The 16002-nt window shown below is 32.1% G+C and overlaps 1 long non-coding RNA gene across 1 annotated transcript in view; it reads left to right on the top strand.

Annotated features, from left to right (window-relative positions):
• The first annotated feature begins 1737 nt into the window (after positions 1–1737).
• Positions 1738–16002, top strand: part of LOC129228209 (uncharacterized) — a 131019-nt gene continuing 116754 nt past the window's right edge. The window contains exon 1 of the long non-coding RNA XR_008580902.1: positions 1738–1809. This is a non-coding gene — a long non-coding RNA (uncharacterized LOC129228209). The remainder of the gene's footprint in view (positions 1810–16002) is intronic.

Genomic DNA, 16002 nt, shown 5'->3' with positions numbered 1-16002 from the left:
TATATGATTCTTTCCATTTGCATAAAATATTTCTTTGAGCATCAGAGCATATTTCTGACATTTACGATTTTACGTGATACATTCATTGCAATTTTATTTTCAAAGCGAACACTCGAATTTTCTGCTGGAACTTTATTTTCAATGTTTCTGGGCTTAGCTTCAGTTGATAATGTTTCTTCCTAAAAGTCCAGTGTAATATCGAAAATAATAATTTTACTTTAAGTTGGGGACTGTAAGCGTTTGAAGAAACGTGGTAAAAGAAATTTGATAAGTTACTCCGAAAAGAAAACAAACTATATATATATATATATATATATATATATATATATATATATATATATATATATATATATATATATATATATATATATATATATATATATATATATATATATATATATAAAGAGAGAGCGAGAGAGCGTTTTCTGCTAAAATTCAATATCCTTTCTGAATAATTCGGAAATCTCGTGTCCCTGAAAACTTCGGTAAGTTTAAAATAATAACATGTAACCTTTCTCATTTACTAAGAAAGCTCCATATGCATTATTGCAACCACGGCTAAGACAGAATTGCAAGTAGCTGCCAAGAATCAGACTTGCCTGCAACCTTTGCAGAGCTGCGGACTCCGGAACATTTTTCGCTCGCCGGTAATTCTTGCAGAGCTGTGGACTCCGGAACATTTTTCGCTCGCCGGTAATTCTTGCAGAGCTCCAGAAACTTTTTCTCTGCCATTGGGAGCACCGCTGACTAGAACGGTCAGTAAAGATGCTGAAACCTGCACTTAATGATGCGCTCAATTAATCTTTTAGGTGGTAGCTAAAAAAGTTTTTCACAGCAGTGAGAAGTCTGAATTCATGTAAATTATAGTAAATCGGTAAACTTTGGTCAAAGTAACTTGATTTCCTTAGGAAATTACGAAAAGCTGTGAAATCCCGAAACGTTCCACGGGGACAGTCAGTGACTTTTCGGAATTCTTCAAAAGTACACATCACGCATCATCTCTAACATATACATAAAAGGTGTTCTGAAATAGACTGACAGTTTTTAAAAAATGATGGCTGGAAAATGGTGAATGATTTTAAAAAAAAATCACGCAGAAAATTCATATGGAGGACTGTAAATTGTTTCTTCAAAGAATTGCAAATTTTAGTTCTAATATTTTCCAAAAGATGGTGCTGCAAATAGTAAGCCATTTAATCAAAGAAATATAGAAAATTTTATCATATTTTTCGATAAAAATTGTAAATAAACAAAATTACATAACTATATATTCAAATTGTCTACGGTAGTCTGCAATTACATGTAAGGAGAAAAAAAATCGGTGAATTACAATCTTTCCTAATTGATTTACGGGCTTACTATCTGAAGCGCCATCTGTTAAAAAAATTGAACTACAATTTGGAACTTATGGACAAAAAATTTGCGGCCCATCACATGAATGTTCTGCTAGAATTTAATTTTAATCATTAACCTTTTACCTGTTATAAATTTTTGAAAACAGTCAGTATATTTCAGAACACCCTCTATTTAAATCAACATCAATGACACGTATGGTGTAACATTTTCCAAAACACTTTTGACATTATTAAATCCATCTTTAATTCCTTAAAATGTCCCACAGTTGGTGTTCGAAACTACTTTCCCTCTCGCACCACACATCACTAACGATGTAACAAAACCGCGCTCTCGTTATGTTGCAATTTATCCAGAATCGTTCGTGCCTCATAGGTTGGTAATGAAACACTCGTTAGTGCTGCAAATATTAAATGAGGTGCAGGTTGCGAATCTTCACTTAAGGGATGTTATTTGGTGAGTAGAAAAGCAGTTTGGCGGAAAAGAGGTTTTAATTGGTAGCAGTTTTAAGGCTTTGTGCAGGAACTCAATCAAGCATTGAATTTATTTGATTGCTTGAGTTTTAGAAAAATGCTGCAAATGAGTTAAAAATAATTAAGCTGTTTAATTGTTCTTCGAATGTAAAGAGTTTTTTACTTTATTTAACTATTTATTAATACTTTGGTAGCCACAGCTTTGTGCAATAAGACAGAAATGTTAGGCAGTTGTTTAGGCAGTTCGATTTTCGATAGACCGTGAGAAAGGTGCGTGCGACTTGTTTCTGTTTGGCATACTTCGATTTTGCTATCATCTATTTATTTTGTTTTTGTTTGTTCAATTATAATATTTAACTAAATATTAGGTTAGAAACTCTAATTTTAGTTCAGAACTCCAATTTGATTTTGCACTCTTTTTGGAACGCATCTGTAAACCTTTTTTTAACACGCTTTTATTAACTTTACATGTTTGTGAGTAACTCTCCTTTGGACTAAGAGCTAGTGGCTTATTAAATGCTAGTACATTCCACCATTTAATGAGAGTTCGTGGCCGAGCGGTCAAAGGCGTCGATCTTCGCTGACGTCCTCCTCCGGGAATCATTGAGGGTGCGTTCTAATCCCGTCTACACCGAAATTAAATTTATAATCTTGCAACTCAATTTTCGTCCACTTTTTGTGATCGGATTCTTTTAAAATTTGGAATGCAATCTCAGACCCGATGACAATGCAATATTCTATAATCAAATTAATTTATTAACGATAAGTTATTAGTTTATTCTAATTAACACGTTTTTATAAGTTTAACTTGTTATGTTTGTGGGTCCAAAGCATTGTTTCGAAGGAATTAAAAATGTTATTGATCGCATAATTTTAAATTGTTTCCCTTTTTTATAGCAAGTAGCATATCAGGATAGTGGTTCATCATCAGCGTTAAGTACGTAGTTTGGAGATAAAGATGTATGATTAAATCCATCTCCTCTATCCCTACCATATTATTCGATAACACTGTTTAACAATGATATGCGCACTCAGAAGAACAATGAATTAACTTTAATTTTAAGAAACAACTTCCATGAAATTTCAACATTTGATTTACGTTAGGGAAGCAGAGAACTTCAAAGTTATACTATTAATGCGCACACATACACAACTAGACAAAATTATTAGTTTAAGAAATCTTACATTTTTCAAGAGTCAGCGAAAAAAAAAACTTTTTTTTTCTTAAATTCAACTGATATTTTTAAAGTGTCAGTGTGTTAAGTTAGATTCAGATACAATTATGTTATTGAAAAAAAAAAATCTTGTTTCATTAGTAGCTTAAAAAGCAAATGTAAATATTTATTTATTTTTACCAATCGTTAGTGATTTTTAGCCAAAAGGTTTTACACTACTAGGAAAAAATATGACAAGTTTCAAAAACTAACTTTTTTTTTTTCCAAGTTTTTTTTTTTTTTTTTTTGTGAATTAGTTTGAAGACACAAAATATGACTACACTATTAAACAGGAGAATTATTATTCATTTTCGTGAAAAATAATTTAAAAAAGTAATTAAGAATGCAAAACAAAATCTTCACGTCGTCAAAAATTATGAGCAATTTAATTTAAATAATTATTTTTTTAGGGAATACGTATTTATAACAAATACTAGATGACTTGCAATACTTTTAGCTTTCAGTGTATATACATATGCTGTAAAATTTTGCAGTACTACTAGAAAATCGACAGGAAATTTCGTTTTCTAGTAATCGATTACAGCTTCTTTTTTTGTTATGTTTATTTCTTTACTTAAGAATAAGGTGAGTCGGTAACTAAATGTTATTTATTTAATTATTTATTTATTTATTCATTTATTTTTGGAATCCCAGTGTCCTGGAACACAGAATTGTTTTTACATCAAAACCTTTTTTTTAAATAATTTTTCTACATTTTAGTTTGTACTTCGCATTTATAAATTATTTTAAAGTTTTTTTTTTTTTAGATTTACAACAAAGAACCAGTTTTAAAAGTCAGAGGGTATATTATTGAGGCAAATATACCCATTATACCATGTGACAGGTGCTTTTCTGGAGTGTCGGACATAACGTCCAAATCCAAAACGTCCAGGTCCAAAACATCCGAGGGACAAAACGTCCAAGGGACAGAACGTCCGACGAACATAACGTCCAGCGGACATAACGTCCAACGGACATAATATCCGACGGACAGAAAGTCCACATTTTTTACAGCTCAGACATAACGTCCAGTTTTAGAAGTTTGTTTCTTAAACTCCTCAATTAATTACTTGATTTGCCATTGAACAATAGGTTATACTAAAATAATATTCTTACCGTCGTTCATTCTGATTAATACATAGCTCAATGTTTACAACCAAAAAAGTTCAATTTATTTGACCACATTTTAGATTTAGTGTGTTATTTCTTGTTAAACTCACATATGAGGACCCTTAAATCTTCTTTAACCGATATTGGGAATATATGCTAAGTTTATTGCTTCCCCTCGCCTCGTAGTTATTCCAAGGGACTACCTTGCTGCACTTACGTAATGAGCTAGAGTAAATAAATGCTTAATGGCTTCCAGTCTTCTAAAACTGTAAAGTGGTCGTAAACGCATGAATATCTTATCAGTAAAGTGCAATCTTCACCATTATATGAATAAGAGATGGCACTTTGCTGAATCTGGCTGCAGAATATATTCTCACATCGGGAATTCATGAGGATTGATCAGTGGAAGAAATCTATTCGTTTATACGAAAAAATTAAATTGGACGTAGACAAAATGTGTAAAGGACAATAAAGTACAATTTCTGCTTACATTTACTCAGAGTTTCATTTTCCCTTTTAGGCAAAGGCTGCTATTTTTACTCGGCTTTAAGACACTCTTGGGCATCTTAAATGCATAAGGTTAGTTTTTTTTTCCTTTAGTAAGGTTTTTTTTCCTTTTAATACTTACCAAACTTTTGCATTTAGTATTTTTCTTTTTTATCATTTAATTTAAAACTAATACTAAAGTGTTTGCTTCAAAACCAATTTTTTTCTACGGGTTTTTTTTTTTATTAACTCCAATTTTTGAGGGGGGAAAAGCGAGAACCGTTTAAAATACCGAATATTGATAACTATACACATTGCTTATTTATTCTAAATTGTTTTACTGTTAATAAGTATTGGTCGTCCTTCATTAATTAATTGCTTGTTTGAAACACTTTATTTGTTGCATTTCCCCCATTACGTAACAGAAGGCTCTATTAGCGCTCTGAATGAATGTACTTTCTCTTCCACTTCGTTCTATATATTCCATTGTGTTCTATTGTCCTTATGTGTTGTGTGTCTTAAAAAAGCTTTAAAAAATATGTTTGTGTGCTCACTGCATTAATTCAAACTTAAGACCCTACTCGTGCTAAAACAAGTTAAATATATATAGAAATTGATTTTCTGCCTTTTTCATTAGGATTATTTTTATGAATTTCACCCTTTGCCATTTTGTGAAAACCGTGTTGACCATTTGGTGCCTCTTTTGGAAATTACTTTGCAATAATCTTGAAAAGATTGGTACTTTCCTTTTTTGATCATTTTTATCTGATCTAAGAATATTTATCTAGGATATAGCAAGGACCAAATATTTAACAATAAGTAAATTTGGCATTAAGTAAAAGTAGAAAGGACCAAAAATTGCAACATTTTTACTACGTTTACTATAAATTTAAGTTGAAATTCCTGAGTTTTAAGGTATTTTAGAAATTGAAATGAATTTAAACTTTGCGCTTTAAGACATGACTCAGCGATAAATGATTTATGTGTATGCAAAGATGTACGATGAAAACACTCCTTGACACTTTTAATGCAGTTCAATTTAATTTGGAGAAGCGACATAAACGAAAAGAGTGAATACCATAGTAGTGATCAAATGCATAAAAGAATTGATTCCTAAAGAGGAAATGAAAGATGACAAGGAAAGTCACTATTTTGGTTTTTAACAATTGGATCGTTTGATATTTTCTCTTCATTAAATAAACGAAGCATTGAAATATAATATTTCAGAGGGCTGTAGCTGCTTTTCCGATGTTTTGTACGTTTTTTATTTTGGATACAATGCTTAAAAAAAGCCGTTTGGCTAAGTTTCTGATGCGTGGTGTGAATCAGAACAGCGGATAAAGTGGAAGGAGCCTTCGCAGCTATACAAAAAAATTCCCAATTTATCATTATATTAGGGTATTTTTAGCTCCCAATTTTTTGATAACAAGTTATCTTGGTAAAAAGCATTACATACTTAGAAGAGTTCTTAAACTAAGTTTTGTCATTTTGGACACACAATTTGCTTATTAACAAGATTGCACGTGTAAAACCAGACAACAACACATTTTCTACACCTGCAAAACTTTGTGTATAAATGCAGATCATTCCGTGGTATAAATGAAAATATTTTTTTTTATTATGCGTAGGCCCGTACAACCGTATTAGAATTTACGAATTCTTCAAACTGAGTCATAGAAAGCAACATAGTTCTTATGACGTAATGGGTTTAGAATCGGAACACATATTTCTGTTAATCCAATAGTTTTTTCAGATTATTGCAAAAGTTTCTTTGACCATTCCGCAATAGTTTAAAAATATATACAGTAAAACCTATAAAGTTGACCACCCTTGTAAGTTGACCACCTGTCTAAGTTGACTGCTATTTTCTGGCACAGAATTAGATCTTATCATATAATTCAACCTCTATAAGTTGACCACCTGCTTAAGTTGACCACTAAAGTAGTGCACCGCAAGAGGTCAACTTACACAGGTTTCACTGTATATGAAAATATAAATATGTAGGCGTGCTGGGAGAAGGGGATTGGAGGGAAACCCTACCGAAGCTTCGGTTTTAAGCCATGCAGCTAATCCTTGTGGTTAGCTTATATGTACGCATGGGTCTGTTATACCCCTATTTAGAAGACATATGCTGACTTCAATAATGGTAGGTATGAATGGCTAACCTAAGTCTGGGTCAAAAAATTTAAAAACATTAAAAAATATAAAAGAAACTGTTTACAAATTCATCTTCTGAAGTTTTGCACCTCAGTTATTCGACTCCAAAGACTAGCAAAAAGTTCATATCGTTTGCAATTTCTAAAAAAGACACAGATTTTGGAATAGTTCCAAAAAAGTCCTAACTTTCAAACACACTTTATCCAAACAATTTTCTTGTTGAAGTTTTCGGGAAAATAACTCATACGGACTATAATATGTGGCCATATCCCTGCACTCCTGTAATATTTCTTTCAGAAGATATAAATGAAATATCTAAAGAAACAGTAACTGAACACATCTAAATACCTGTGCATTTCAAGGATATAGTAACTATCATAAATGGAATGAAGAAGTGAATTTTTTTTTAATCCACATATTTCTCAGTTCAAACATATTTATCTTACGCTCAATTTTAATCTTTTAAATATTCTTACGAAATTTAGAAAAACAATACCTTAACTTGTATTAAAAGTAAACATTTTGTTCGAAAGTAATTACCAGTTTCTTTTTGTTCCCTCAGAATAATAATTACTTGTTATTGTTAGTGAAACTGCAGGTTCAATTATATCGCTGAACAATTTTTAAACGTGTTCCGATTTGCCCTTTTTAAGGGCTTAATTGAAGCATGAGTTAAAAATGATATGCGTAAATTATGAAGCTTTTATGGCGTTTAGCTTCATCTCAAATTTGTCAGAACAAAACAAGACCTAAATTTCTATTCAAAAATGAACCTAAAAGGTCATAAATTATAACTTTTTAATGTTCAAAGTTGATAAGTGTTTCGATTTATTTTAATGCTTAGTACACTGCAAATCTTCAGATATTTTTCAGCATTTTTGAACTCGAAACATGTTCCATTTTCAGAACACTTTCATGGACTCTTTTTGTAAGTCATCACAACACTTCGTTGACTTCTTATTTGGTACAGTAAAATATCTTTGTGCCTTGCAGCGCATTTTTTTTGAGACAATCCTACACTTCTTTGATTTCACTATCGTTTTACGAAAGCATGTGGAGGTTTTGAAAGTGTGCCCAAATGCATTCCAAACCTACTATCAAATGTGTGTGCCCCTAAACTTTTCTCAAATGTGTTTAAAACTTGAGTTTTAACAACTACTCTGAGGGAACACGGTCAGAGCAAATTACTCTCTTTTTAGGGGAGCAAATTCGGAACATATTTTTTTGCACATTCAGGAAACAAGAAAATCAATACGAATCATAATACGAACAACACAATAATTACTAATTTAGAAATAAATAAAATGTTTAATGCATTTGATTTATGCGTAATAATGTTTGTAACACATAACACATTTAGAAATTAGAAAAAGGTAGATACTGCAATTCAAAATTGTTTTACTCAGTTATTGATTTTTTTTTCAATTAACTATACATTTGTGGTAAGCGCGAGCCATACAAAATCAAATTTAATAAAAACACAAAAGCAACATAGTATAATTATTTGTTGCTAAAATAGAAACTTAATGACAGCCTTTAGAAACAAATTTAAATGATACACTTTTAGAAATAAAATCAACTGCAAGTAGCATCGCTACAAAGTAGATGAAAATGATGCTTTTTTTTTCTGTAAACGTTTTTAAACTAAGTACAGAAATTCACCGACGAATAATATCCCGAACTAATCCAACTCGGAGTTACGAGGTCTCTATATTTTTTTTTCAAATGGCCAAAACAGAATGCATTCCACTAATGTTTTAGCTGCTTAATTTTGCGTTAATACTCAAGTAATAATAACTTAAATATGAGGCAGTGTGAAGCAAAGGGATGTAAAGGGACATTTTCAAGTTTTGAGTATAACGCGTACAAAGATTACGTCCTAGGTAGACTTTCGTTGATTTTTTTTTTCTAAATCTTGATATACAGCAGCACCTACTACGGCTAATAGTACTATCTCTTACCCCTAGACAGAGAAGGGGTTTACCTACCATTTGTACTGGTTATCTCCAAATTTTTGATTTTGCCACTAGCATCCCTTTACTTCTCACTACGTCATATGTTCTCCATTAGCAACCAGTAATATTTATTAACCAGGTAATAAACGCTTATATATCATTTGTATTACTACCAGGGTTGCTTCGTCGGAAGATAAATGGTCGACTTCGGCATCAGGATTTTTAAACCTCGGGGTTTTTATTTTTTTTTTAAATTTCATTTTTCAGTTTATCCCCTCCCTCATGGGAAGGAGGGAAAACACTTAAACAGAGATTGAAATATTAATTCCTTTTTCAGAAATTTTCACGTTGTATTTTATTGTAAATCTAAGATTCATACAACGTCAGAAATTCAATTTGAAAATCAAATTACCCAATAGTTGCGATTTCTGCAGTGAGATTACTTAAAAATAGCATTTTTTAAAATAATTGAAAAGGATTAATTTGCTCCGTCTTAATGTTTAAAAAATAGATGTTGATAAAATCCTGTGCCTTCAATTTCTGAAAGCAGAGAAGAGTTAAAAAAAGAGTTTCAGAGAAAATAAAAATTAAAAAATTTTTTTTGCAAAGTTAAAACACTTTTATTGAGAGGGGTCTCCCCATCTCTCGGGAGACACCCATCTGATGGGTAACACCTCAACGTAATTTCAGAGTTTATAAAAATTGAAATACGTAAATTCTAAAAAAAATCCCAAATAATAAATCTTAAATTCCATCATAAAAATTTCAACAAAAATATTGCGCTATATTGCAGAGAGAGGTCGGGTACATGTACGTCTGGAGAAAATTTTACATAAAATGCGGCGGTATACAAATTTGTACAAATAGCTTTTGCTATACCTACATTTTTTGGCTCAATTTTTAATTTTAATCGATTGCAGCTTCAGAATTAACCTTAATATGTAGATTTTTGGATTAACTACAATTATTGATTGTTGTAACAAATAAATCATGTATTAATTTTATTTTGCACTTTTCAGTGATAACCAAGCTTTCTTAGATAAAGTCTTTAGATTTAAAAAATAGTTTATCTTTTATCGGATATTTTGAATTTGCACTTTCGTGCCGACACTGTTTTGAATTTACCAAGCACCCTCAGAAGTTTCCCAACTTGCTCAAGCGATACATACATTCCTTTTACTATTTTATAACTGAGATCGTGGTAAAAAGTATATTATTATTTTTATTTGAAACTGATTAGAAAATGTTAGGCAACAAAACTTTTGGTCACAGTTGCTATCAGTTGAATAAAGTTAGAAAATAAGCGAATTAGTAGACGGAGTAGGTATCTATTACAGAAAGTTCGATAAACAATCCAGCCAGCTGGTTGTCACAATGAGTTATTTAATTATTAATAGGCTTTTATACATGTAATTAAATTAATTGGCAGTCAGTTTTTTAAAAAATGCAAGGGGAGTCAGTGAAAAAAAAAAAAAAATGAAACCCGGAGTCGGAGTCGGACTTAGCATGTTTTCGAACGATTCCGACTCCTACTCCTTTAATTCAAAGGCAGTCCGACTCCGACTCTTCCACTCCGATTCCGCAGCCCGGATTACTACTCATGTCTAAAGGAAAAGAAGGTACAGTTTCTGGAGATCAGAGATCCAGTGCACCCGACGGAAGAACTTTTAATTCAGCTCCATGAGCCTGTAGTTTGTACTCCACTTCATTCCTGGCATTCTGAAAAATTCCCAGGCAGCGCCCTTGCTCTTGCCGCTGATAGAGCCATCCAGGTCAAGATCAGTAGACTCAGAAGTGGTCATACTAAGAACCTTATTTTTATCAGCGGAGAGAAAAGCTTCCAGACTTGCACTAAATGTGCTTCAAGCTGAGGATTCTTTTTCCTACGTGTTTAGGACTGACATATCACAAGATCTATCGATCAATCCACTTTTTAGTGTACGACTTCTTATCGATTTATTTACTCTTAGACCTGGTCTAGCATCGACTAAATCATGGGGAATAAACCACAACACAACATACCATTCGTTTGATTCCGAGTATTGGTAGCTCACAGTTTTTCGAAAGCGTCTCTTATATTTGTATTCTATTTGTTTAAGAGCCTCGGCGAATTGTTATAATGTAGAAACTTAATGCCTTATGTTTAAAATTCAACTTCAATTGTTGTTGCAATGATTAGTCTGGTTACGTGATGTTATTTATCGCGCAATACTGCCAATTATTTGACTCAAACAATTCTTCGTCATTTTCCTGTTATTCTCACTTAATCATCATAACTAACGATAATTCTTTAATGTAAAATATTGTCTCTGACTGAGGTGAATTCAAATTGCGCGCTACTTTATTACTCCCACATGTACCGTAACTTTGAGGCATTACTCTATTATATATCTTAAAAATAAGAATGCTGTGTGACGCCATTGAGAATGCTTCGCGAACCGGTTATTTTATCAGCAATGAAAAGAAATAGTATTTTAAACATTTTATCGAAAAAATAATAATGAATTGAAAAGATTAATGTTGCATTTTGTTCATCAAGTGGTTGAATACAATGTGGACGAATAATACAGTCGAATCTTGATAACTCAAATATTCCTTTATCTCAAAGTTTACATCGGTTCCCAAACTCTTCATACTATTGTGGAAACTCCCTATACCTCGAACTTCCAACAATTCGAACGTTTTAGCCAATCCCTTCGGACTTCGAGTTATCAAGGACTGTCTGTATTGTCTCCGTGTTAGGGGGGGGATCATGACCCTATGTCCCTCCCTTTGAATCCACCTTGACTCGAGTTACGACTCACAGGTTGGGCAACCCAATAACTCAAAGAAACGTTTTTGGCAATTAAATAAGCCAAATTTTGTGTTTCATAGAACAAAAAAAATGCAAGGCTTAGAAAAGCAATCTTGAATGTCGTAAATTTTTCGTCGTATGTTTCAGTTTTTTAAACATTTTGTTTTTTGTTTTTTTTTTTTTAATGTTGTGACTAAACGTACTTAAATATTTGTTTGCATTTAAACGTTAAAACCTCCTAATGCAGACACGAACGCGACATTATAGATTTTTGGCAAAAGAAAGTAAGTAAATATAATCCTTGGATTTATTCTACACAAGTAAATAATATTCCATGTGGGGCACATAACATGACGAGTCAGGAGTGGGGCAAATAATCTGTAATCAGGAGGCGCATATAACCTTTCTTCAAGTTTAATCGACCCACTACTTTCACAGAATATTGGAACGTAAAAAACTAACAAAAATTCTTAAAAGTACTGTCTCACATCAAGCTTTGATAAGTGTCACTCTTGGCTTTCACCTTGCTGTGATGCTGAAATTATCCTTAAAAATTTAATGAAAACGGATGTAGTGTATTCGTACAACTTTAGTATACAAATATTCTTAAAAATTTCGACGCGGGTTGAAATACAGTTACTATGACGTCTTATGTGACGGGGCACAATACCCCGATTTACTCTACATTAGACATAAGAATGTATCAGATATAAATAGATGAAAATGTCGATGATCACAAAAGCATAGTTTTAAAAACGTAATTACATTTGCATGTTACTCTAAAAGTCTGTAGTCTTGTAAATGTCGGTGTAGCAGGGAATGCATTAATATTCCGCAACTCATGCTTACAAATTTTTGTCACATTTTCTCTTTTGCTGAAAAGCACTCAAAGTTCATATTAAAAATAACTACTTACTTTAATCATGTAGTGTGTTACTTAAATAAAAAATTTTAAAACGGTTTAGTTAAATCTTGTCTTCTTAAGTTTGAAAAAATTTAATCTCTAAGTTTTATTTTTCTCTGGGCCTTAATTAACTCTTCGTCGTAACTAAATTGGGCAATATTTAAAAATGGCATCAAAGAAAATTCTAAGTAATTTTGCCTTGAAATAGCGAAAAAATATGTTACAATAAACGTACATATACTGTTAAAGAATTATGAGCTTTTCTAGGTACTACACTGTAAAAAAATTCCGAAACCTTACTGGTTATTTCCGTGGAACGTCTCGGGATTTCACACGTTTTTACCTATTTCCACGTAAAAACAAGTATCTTCACAAAAAGGTTTCCTGAATCGCTACAAGTTGCACGCGTGCAGACTTTTCACTGTTGTGGAAATATTTTTAGCCACCAGTTTGAAGATTGAATGAACGTATTTATTAAGTGTATCGGCCTAAGATTGCTTACGGCCTGTCCAGATTGACTAAGCTCTCAATGAGAGCGAAAAAGTCAATGGATAGCTACAGCTTTGTAGGAATTGCAGGCAAGAGATATGATTGGTTCCTTCTTGCATAGCTTTGGCTGTGGTCGCTCTGGTTTTTATGGAGTCTTCTTGGTAAATCAGAAAGGTTCTAATCAAGACCATTAAACCTACTTAAGTTTTCTAGAAGGTTCTAGAGTCATGAATAGCTTTAACAGGGGAGATTTCGCACTTCTGCAGAAAGTTTCAAGGTTAATTTCAGAAAGGTTACTGACTTCCAGGGGAAAACGTTCCTGGTTTTTCCAAGATATGTTACTGGAAGAAATTGGGCACATCAGCTGCCTATTATTTTCCAGGAACGTTTCTGAATCGTTTTTACAGTGTAAAGAAGCAAAAAGTAAGGCTTTGCTTCTGAAAATAGTTTTCAGGAATATTGATTTTTTCTTGACATGGCTTTTTAAGACCCACATTGGAAATACTTTGGAGCAAGCAATCCACTATTACAGATTTGTTTTCAAAAAATATTGTACTGAAATAAGATGTCGAGACAAATGTTTCATAACTCAAGTTGAAAGTTACTTTTTTATAATTTTTATACGTACTATAATGTATGAATAAACAAGCAAACTATTTTGATGTATACTTAGCTTCTTTCAAAAACTTTTTACAAATAACATTAGTTATTTCCTTCCTATAGCCATTGATTTATAATTAATTGCGTTTTAAGACAAATGTTGTCAATTTAGAAAGTTAAAGGAAATTTTCCCGCTTTATCAAATACCCCGCTTAATCGAATAATATTTCTTGAAACCGACGATATTCTATTAAGCGGGGTCGACAGTATGAATAGTTACAAAATTATTGAGAAAAGAATGAGAAAATATTCAAATTCTGGGTCAAAGTAGCCCGCGTTTACGATACTGCAAAAGTCTTTTGCTGTGCGAAATTAAGAAGCCGATTATCACGCAATACATTCGATTTGGTGATAACATTTTTCTTCTAAAATATAGTAGTTGTTTTCCATGTTTTCCTCAAAGTCAACTGCGTTAAATGCTTAAAATAGAACTTATATAGCTTTTCGATTTACATTTTTTTTTTCTGAAAGGAATTCAGATACTTGAGTATTTTATTGTTGTAAATAATCAACCGATAACCATACAGTTCTAAAACTTTTGAGTTGTTGTTTTTTAAATATTATATGCATTTCTAGCTATTTTACAAAAACAACGTTAATAACTTAATTACTTTTCAAAAATAACAATGAAGAGAGAAGAGTGAAGAACGGAGAAACATCCATTTTTAAATAAGTTGATCTTATTTACGAGGGCAAATCAAAATGTCTTAGCGCCTATTTTTTATTCGCCACATAGTCACCACACCGGTTCAGACATTTGTCCCATCGCCGCACTAAATTAGAGATCCCCCTGTGGTAATTTTTTCCGGCTGCTTGTGGAACCGTCATATGTGCATCTCTGTCAAAAGCTTCTTCAGTGGAACGAAAACGTGAAAATCACTAGAGCAAGGTCTGGACTGCGATTAGATATTTAAAGCTCATTCATTTCAAAAATGTCGAGGCTTATTCTTGTTAGCAAATACAAAATCGAAGCGTCAGCCTTTGCATGCTGAAATTCAGTCTTCAAATGTGTTATAGTCAGCTTGATGACTTGAAGCATATGGTCAAAATTACACGAAAAATGTGAAAACACTAGTAGCGAATTGTTCAAAAAAGTTGAAGTTTCAGATGCGATCATTTGCGTAAAGTGCGCTTAGAAAGGAGTTAAAAAAGCAATAATGGTAAGTTTCTGTCATTGCCGTTAGATGCAAAAAAATATATGTCAGAGTTGAATTTTGTAACAATGATGAATTCGAAAGTTTGCAGTAGCTAAGACATTAGACAGCATCCAGAAATACATCTCGTTATAATATTACTAAATAAAAAAGCGTTGATCTAGATATTATACTAGATAAAATATCATTTATCCTCCTTCAATTAGAAAGAACTGATCACGACAAGGATTCAATCATATGTTATCCACGTTTCGGTGCTGGAAAATTTACAAAACCACGCGCTGTGTGTACTGAAATGTAGTTGAAATGAGTATTTGTTAAAATATTTGTATTTTATATTTTATGCATGAGTTAACATTTCATTGCAAGCTGCAGTAATTCTGAAAAAACGCATTTTGAGCAAAAAATTGTAAAAAGGGGGGGGGGGGGGATAATAAGCAGAAGAAACTAAAGCATTAAGAAGTGCGAGGTCTCGTTAATAAGATTTATCGAACCGCAAATGTTTCCCTCCTTCTGGCAAATATTGTGCCCTGGAGTGTCGAAGATTTTTTGATTATTATATTTTTCTTTGCTATAAATTTCTTTGGGACTAGTTTTAACATTGATTTTCGCAAACTTTTCAAATAAATACGAGTAAAGGGAGAAAGTAATTTTGAAATATGAATGTATTTATCTGTAGATTTGATAAATAAAAATGATATGATGGGATGGATAAAAATTGGGCTATCAATTTGTTGTAAACTTATTCTTTTGAATTACTTTCTGAAATTCGAAAACCTTTTTCATTGAAGTTGCAAACAATATTTTAATTGGTTTTCATAATTAAAATATAAACGTACAACTCATGAACAAATCTAACAATTCTGTTCTGAAAATAAATGTTTTAAATTCGTGAGTTATACGTAAGGTGAAAAAAATAATTTTCCAATTTTAATACGCTTGAGATCTAAAAAGTTGCCCTCTAGCATTAATAGAGCAACATTAAAATTTTAGTATTCTAGGGTAACATCTTTAAATTTCACCATGGGTCCCAAAAAAGTCAAAAATTACTAAACGTCCATTTTTATTGACATTTCACATAAAATTGAACAGTTCACATCATAAAATAAATCCCCTTTGATATTAATTGCAGAGTTTGTTTATTAAGGTGCAAATAATAAAAATCAATGATAACCTTTCCAGTAATTTGGTTCTTTCATTGGCAACAGGGCTTTAAGTATGGCTACCATTAACTAAAATTCTGATTTTTTTCT

Source organism: Uloborus diversus, chromosome 8 (assembly GCF_026930045.1).
Source record: "Uloborus diversus isolate 005 chromosome 8, Udiv.v.3.1, whole genome shotgun sequence".
Lineage (NCBI taxonomy): Eukaryota > Metazoa > Arthropoda > Arachnida > Araneae > Uloboridae > Uloborus > Uloborus diversus.
This window is presented reverse-complemented; position numbering and strand designations above follow the sequence as displayed.